The following is a 7,190-nucleotide window of genomic DNA, read 5'->3' on the forward strand; positions in this document are numbered from 1 at the left end:
TTGTGCTGTGCACCAACAAGAACCTGCCTTAAATTTCCATGCCAATTTACAACCCCCATACTGTACCAGGCAAGGTTAGTGGCTATTGGAAATACCACCGGGACAGGGCTATCTAAAGACACATTTGGTAGTGTGTTAACTATACAAAAAAAGACACTGCACAGTTTAAAAACAAATCTTACACAGCCTTACATTTCAATTTTTTTCTTTAAAAGGAGTGAGTTGTGTGCAGGGGGGTTAAATGCTTTATAGACAAAAAAAAAAAACTGCACTACAACCAACTTATTCATCATCATCATCTTCTTCTTCATCTTTTTCATCTTCCTCCTCTTCCTCATCCTCTTCATCTTCCTCATCCTCCTCCTCTTCCTTCTTTTTCTTGCTTTTTTGAGCCTTGACGACTCCCTTTTTTGCTGCGTCAGGCTTTCCTTTAGCTCAGTATGCAGCAATATCCTTTTCATATTTTTCCTTCAGCTTCGCAGCCTTCTTCTCATAAGGCTGCTTGTCATCTGCAGCGGTGTTATTCCACATCTCTCCCAGTTTCTTTGCAACATCACCAATGGATAGGCCAGGATGTTCTCCTTTGATTTTTGGACGATACTCAGAACAAAACAAGAAAAAGGCCAAAGGAGGCCTCTTGGGTGCATTGGGATCCTTGAACTTCTTTTTTGTTTCCCCTTTAGGAGGGATATAAGTTTTCATTTCTCTTTCATAACGGGCCTTGTCCGCCTTTGCCATGTCTTTAAACTTTCCTTTCTCTTTAGCAGACATGGTCTTCCACCTCCCTGAGCACTTCTTAGAAAACTCTGAGAAGTTGACTGAAGCATCTAGGTGCTTCTTCTTGTGCTCCTCTCAGCAAGTTTGCACAAAGAATGCATATGATGACATTTTGCCTCTCGGCTTCTTAGGATCTCCTTTGCCCATGTTTAATTATTTTCTTTGCCAAGAAAGTTTTTCTGATCCTTCTTGAATTGTACTCTCCAAGTGCCCTGTCCTCCTCTTGAAGGTTCTGATTTAGTGTTTTTCAATAAAGTTTCATTAAAGTATGTCTTGAACAATTTGGGTAATTTTATTCATAGGCATGTTATATGTTTTTTGATACTATTATGAATGATATCCTTTTTAAGTTAAAATTTCCAATTACTTTTGGTATATAAAAATGCAGCTGATTTTTGTATAACTTTGTATCCAGCAATCTATATTACATTTTAAAGTATCACCTTTTCTCCATCTGTCCTCTTTTCCTGCTATTACTTGCATACTAGGTCTCCTGGATCTATGTCTAAGTCTTATATTTTCCATTATGATTTCTGTTTGTATTTCAGCTCTTTGCTTTGAAATAGCTCTTCTGCTCAACTTTCCAGTCACTAGTTCAGATCTTGCCAGTAAATATTCTCTCCTTCAATTCATCTGCATTTTTTCCCTGAGAGATCGTAGTTTTCATTCCAGAAATTCTTTGTTTTTATCTGCTCTCATAATCTTTACATGTAAGCTCTTATTCATCAGAATTTATCTTCATATTTATTGCTCTTTTTATTGCTCGAAATCTCTTTTTGCATAACTGTGCTTCCATTTGGGATCCTTTTCCTTTTGGTAGAACTCCCTTTGGGGTTCCTTTAATAAAGATCTGCTGCTGGCAAGTTTTCTGTTTTTGTTTGTGTGAAAATATATTAATTTGGCTTCATTTCTGAAGAACTTTTTTATACTGAGTATAAAATTCTAGTTTGGCAGTTATTATCTTACAACACTTTGTACATATCATTCCATTATCTTTTGGCTTCCATCAATTTGTTGAGAAGCTACCTATTAGCTTTATTGTTCTTTTGAAGGTATGTCCCTCTACTAACCCCCTCCCCCATGACTTCTTTTAAGATTTTATCTTTATCTTTGGTTTTTAGCAACTTCACTATGATATGCCTGAAGTATGCTTTTCTTTGTATTTGTTCTGCTTGAGTTCAGAGAATTTCCTATATTTGTGACTCTGGTTCCTTCACTACTTTTGGAAATATTTTGGTTATTTTCTCTTCAAATAGTGTTTCTATCCCATTGTCTCCCTCTTCTGGTCCTCTAATCAGCTATATATCAAAGATTTTATTTTTTACAGTCTTATGTGTATTTTATGTTCTTTTCTCTATTTTCCTCTTTTCTCCCCCCTTATCGTCACTCTGGATAATTTCTTCTGACCTATCTTCTAGTTCGCTAGTTAGCTCTTTGTGTCCAATGTGCTGTTAAGCCCCATTGAATTTTTAAATGTGATTATTTTTCAGTTCTAGAATTTTCATTTAATATTTTATACAGTTTCCTCTGCTGAATTTCTCTATCTTGTCATTTAACTTTTTAAACCTATTCATTATGGTTGCTTTATTTATTTACCTATTTATTTATCTATCTATTTATTTATTTATTTATTTTGGAATTTTCTACACTCAGTGTAGGGCTCAAACTCATGACCCTGAGATCAAGAGTCACATGCTCTACTGACTGAGCCAGTCAGGTGCCCCTCATTATGGTTATTTTAAAGTACATGTCTGATAATTCCAATATCTGACTCTTCTATGGATCCTTTTCTCTTCTGCTTCAGTTTTTGTCATTTGATCTTGTTTGTGGAATACTGGTATTTTTTGTTTAATACTGAAAGTGGTTTATGAAAAATTAAAGAGATAATTTGAGTCCCTGGATGGTGTTATATTTCTGCAGCAAGAGGTTACTTTTGCTTCTGGAAGTCAGTTAGGGTAAGATTAGACCATCTTAATCAAACCAGGGATTGAGTTGATGAGAAGCTGAGCTTTAGTATTTACAAGGGCTGGTATCTTTTAATGTATAGGCATTTGGGAGTCCCAACTAAAAGTAAAGGGGGGAAGGCACCTGGGTGGCTCAGTCAGTTAAGCGACTGACTTCAGCTCGAGTCATGATCTCACGGTTTGTGAGTTTGAGCCCCGTGTCGGGCTCTGTGCTGACAGCTCGGAGCCTGGAGCCTGCTTCAGATTCTGTCTCCCTTTCTCTCTTCCTCTCCCCCACTCATGCTCAGTCTCTCTCTCTCTCTCTCTCAAAAATAAACATTTAAAAAAATTTTAAAAAATATACAAGGGGGAAGTGGAGTTCCTTTATCTTGGTGGGTCCTGAGCAGTTTTCCCCCCCAAGCTCTGTAAGACTACAGGAAGACCAGTTCTCAGCCTTTTAGCTTCTGCTTTCTGCTCAGCTTCTTAGCCTCTCATTACTACTGTTGAATCAGTAATGCCTTTAAGGGAAAAGAGACATTTAATGTCAGGTTTACCTCTTTGTACTTCAGAAGTCTGAGATTTTAGCTCCTCAGTTGGCTTGGTAGCTCTCTGATTCCTGTGAATAGATTTTTACATTTTTAACTTTGTTCATATTTTCTGATTGTTTTTTGCTGCAGGGTTGGCCTGCAACAAGATACTCCACCATTACTGACAGCAGAATGCCCTAGAGAATAAAAATAAGACAATTGAAGAAGAACAGGGATACTCAGCCTACCTTGAGTTATTTGCTTTTTTGTAAATATTGTATCAGTGTCAGCAAAGATGATTTTCTTTTCTTTTCTTTTTTTTAAGATTTTGTTTTTAAGTAATCTCTACATCCAACGTGGGGCTTGAACTCACAACCCTGAGATCAAGAGTCACATGTTCTACTGGCTGAGCCAGCCAAGTGCCCCAAATATGATCTCTTTTCTTTTCTTTTTTATGTTTATTTATTTTTGAGAGAGAGCACGAGCAGGGGAGGGGCAGAGAGAAAGGGGGACAGAGGATCTGAAGTAGGCTCTGTGCTAACAGCAGCAAGCCCGATGTGGGGCTCAAACTCACGAACCTTGAGATCATGACCTGAGCCAAAGTCGTATGCTCAACTGACTGAGCCACCCAGGCACTCCCCAAATATGATTTTCTATTTACCTTTGAGATGCTTGAATTTCAAGGGTATCAAGTGAATTTTTCATTTAAAATTTATCTTAAAAAAATTTTCTTAATGTTTATTTTTGAGAGAGAGAGACAGAGTGCAAGTGGAGGAGGGGCAGAGAGAGAGGGAGACATAGAATTTGAAGCAGGCTCCAGGCTCTGAGCTGTCAGCAGAGCCCGACATGGGGCTCAATCTCATGAACTGTGAGATCATGACCTGAGCTGAAGTTGGATGCTTAACCGACTGAGCCACCCAAGTGCCCCTAATATTGATATTTTTTCCACTATAGCCACTGTTTTCTTTATTATTTTCCCTACCACCTCCTTCATAACTCTGGGAGTCTTCCAATTTTGCTTAGACAAGACACGTCTAAATTATCCCATCAAATTGTATCTGCATCTCCAGGTGACAAAATAATGCTTACTCTCTCCCTTCAGCTCTAGAGAATAAGGCAATAATCACTGAAACTGAGTGAAAACATGTCATAGCTTTATTTCTCAATCCTAAATCTCAAGTTAATCTTGTTAGTTTTTATGCAATTCTAATACTAGCTTGATAGTTATCTTTATAACAGATTTTCATGTGGCTAACAAGCCTACAACAATTTCCTATACCCTAGAAATGGCCTGTACTATATGATCTTGCCCCCTCTAGCCAAGGTTGACCGACCCACAGGAAAAAACTCTAACCCAGACTGGGCCAATGAGATCCTAACTCCCAGTAATCTGACATTTGCAACAATTAAATACAGAGATACAATTTTTACAGCTGAGTAATTATGATACACAGCCTCTAAGATGGCCCCCATTGTTCCCCTTCTAGTATTCATGTCCTTATGTAATTCTTTCTCCTTGACTATAGGCTGGATCTACTGATTTTTCTAATAGACTATAGCAAAAATAATAAGATATCACTTTAAGGTTAGGTTACAAAAAGACTGTGGCTTCTGTTTTGGGGGTTCTCTCTTGCTTTCCTTCTAATTTGTTCTGAGGGAATCCAGTTGCCATGTTGTGTATTGCCCTTTGAAGAGGCCCATGTGTTAAGGAACTACAGGTCTCCAGGCAACAGGCAGCAAAGAACTGAGGCCCTCAACTGAACAGCAAGGAACTGAGGCTCTCAAAATAGGTACTGAATTCTGCTAACAACCAGAGGAATAGCTGGGAAGTGAATCCTCCCTCAGTTGAGCCTTCATATTGACTGCATCCCTGGCCAACAGGATGGCTGAAACCTTATGAGAGATCTTAAGTCAGAGGGACCCAGCTTGGCTGCACCCATATTTCTGATCCTTACATAATCTCTCCAAGTGCTTGTTGCTCTAGTCTTTCCAGTGTAGCATTCAAATCATCTTTCTTAGTTCTCACCTCATTTTTCTCATCATTGAGGGTTTCCTCACAAGTTTTGGCCTTTAACTCATTTGGTCTGCTTTCTGGGAAATTGTCACTGGGGTGGGCCTTTCTGTGATATGCTGCAGCAAGGATTCCTGAGAATGCCACCCAGAATCCTTGGTTTTGCCCCCCTCTCCAGGTCTGACCTTGCACGTATTGGCCTTCAGCATCCTGGACACTTGAAAGAGCTGTTGCTTCCCTAAATAATGCCAACACGGGAGTCAGACAGACTGCCTAGCAGGCCTCCACCTAGGTACCTGATACATTCTCTTTGAACTGTTTCTGAGTACCTGGCCTGATCTCTTCAAGCTCTTTTTTCCAAGGTTATTAGCTTCTCTTTGTCACAGTATCTTGTACCCTTCTGATTTATTACATCTTTTACTGGATTAGAACTAATGGTCTACAGTACTGTTATTTTTACCAGATAGAAGCAATGCTATGTCTTAGTCATTTTTATCTGGACTCTATGGGGACAGGCTCTAACTCAGTTTCAGATCACACTCACTTCCCACTGTGGCTGTGCTACTTATGATGGTAGTTGAATACATCTGGCTGGTTCATGTATGCAACTACTTTCTTTCTTTTTTTTTTTTTTTTTTTTTTTTTTTACCATATTTTATTATGTTGAATTTTGGGTCTGCTTTTGTTCATTTCTTCTTGTATAACTTTTGTGTGTATATTTTCGCATATTTTTTGTGAAGAGTTTTGGTCTAGCTCTAAAATACTACCTAAACTTACTTCAGAACAGAAGAGGAATGGTCCAGTAAGTTTTCTCATTTTTCACCTTAGGATGTCAGTCCCTTTAGATTGTTAAGCATATGACCTTTTATTTAATTGCCAAATCCAATACCTTTACTCTACTTACAGAGGTCAAAGATTGTATCTTAAGCACGCTGCTGTTAAAACTATCAAAAACAGGGGCGCCTGGGTGGCGCAGTCGGTTAAGCGTCCGACTTCAGCCAGGTCACGATCTCGCGGTCCGGGAGTTCGAGCCCCGCGTCGGGCTCTGGGCTGATGGCTCAGAGCCTGGAGCCTGTTTCCGATTCTGTGTCTCCCTCTCTCTCTGCCCCTCGCCCGTTCATGCTCTGTCTCTCTCTGTCCCAAAAATAAATAAAAACGTTGAAAAAAAAAAAAAAACTATCAAAAACACTGAAAAAAGGAATATTTATGAGGTGTTCCCTAAATAATCTTCAGCTTTTAATTTTTCTAGTAGTTTTAATCACTTTAGAGAATCTGATGAAAACTGTATTCCCCGCCCCCCCCCAGATGTGTGTGTAAGCCTTGTTTCAGTTATCTGTTGCTACTTATCATACCACCCCAAAACTTACTGACTTAAAACAGTTGTTCATTTTTTCTCATGATTACATGGGTCATGGACGGTTGCTGTGTTTCATGTGGTGTTATCTGGCTCATTCACATAGTTGCATTCAGCCGGATCGTATCTGGGGCTAGAATATCTAGGATAGTCGCATTTACGTGTCTGGGGTCTTTGTGGCAGCTATTGGGTGGGGTGCCCTGGTTGTTTTCCACATGACCTCTCTGAGGGAAAACAAGCTGCCAGGCTTCTTAAGAGATTGACCTGGATCTGGCACAGATTCCTTCTGTCACATTCTATTAATCAGCTCAATCATAAGTCCAATGAAGATTTAAGGAGAGAGGAATAGGCTTTATTTCTTGATAGGAGAAATACCATGTACCTATAGAAATGAGAGAAATGGTTAGAAATTTGAAAATGCTCATGGTAGATTTGTCTTTGATTTCATATTCAAAAGGCAATGAATCTAATTCACTGTATCAATAGAATTAAAAAAAAAAACATGATTATCTCAACAGATGCATGCAGAAAGAGAATTTGACAAAATCTAACATCCATTTATTAAAAAACCTCCAAAC

The 7,190-nt window shown here is 38.8% G+C and overlaps 1 pseudogene; it reads right to left on the bottom strand.

Annotated features, from left to right (window-relative positions):
- Positions 1-282: 282 nt before the first annotated feature.
- On the bottom strand, positions 283-924 carry LOC125169497 (high mobility group protein B1-like; annotated as a pseudogene).
- Between the last annotated feature and the right edge of the window lie 6,266 nt (positions 925-7,190).

The sequence above is a fragment of the Prionailurus viverrinus genome, chromosome B4, assembly GCF_022837055.1.
Source record: "Prionailurus viverrinus isolate Anna chromosome B4, UM_Priviv_1.0, whole genome shotgun sequence".
Taxonomy (NCBI): Eukaryota; Metazoa; Chordata; class Mammalia; order Carnivora; family Felidae; genus Prionailurus; species Prionailurus viverrinus.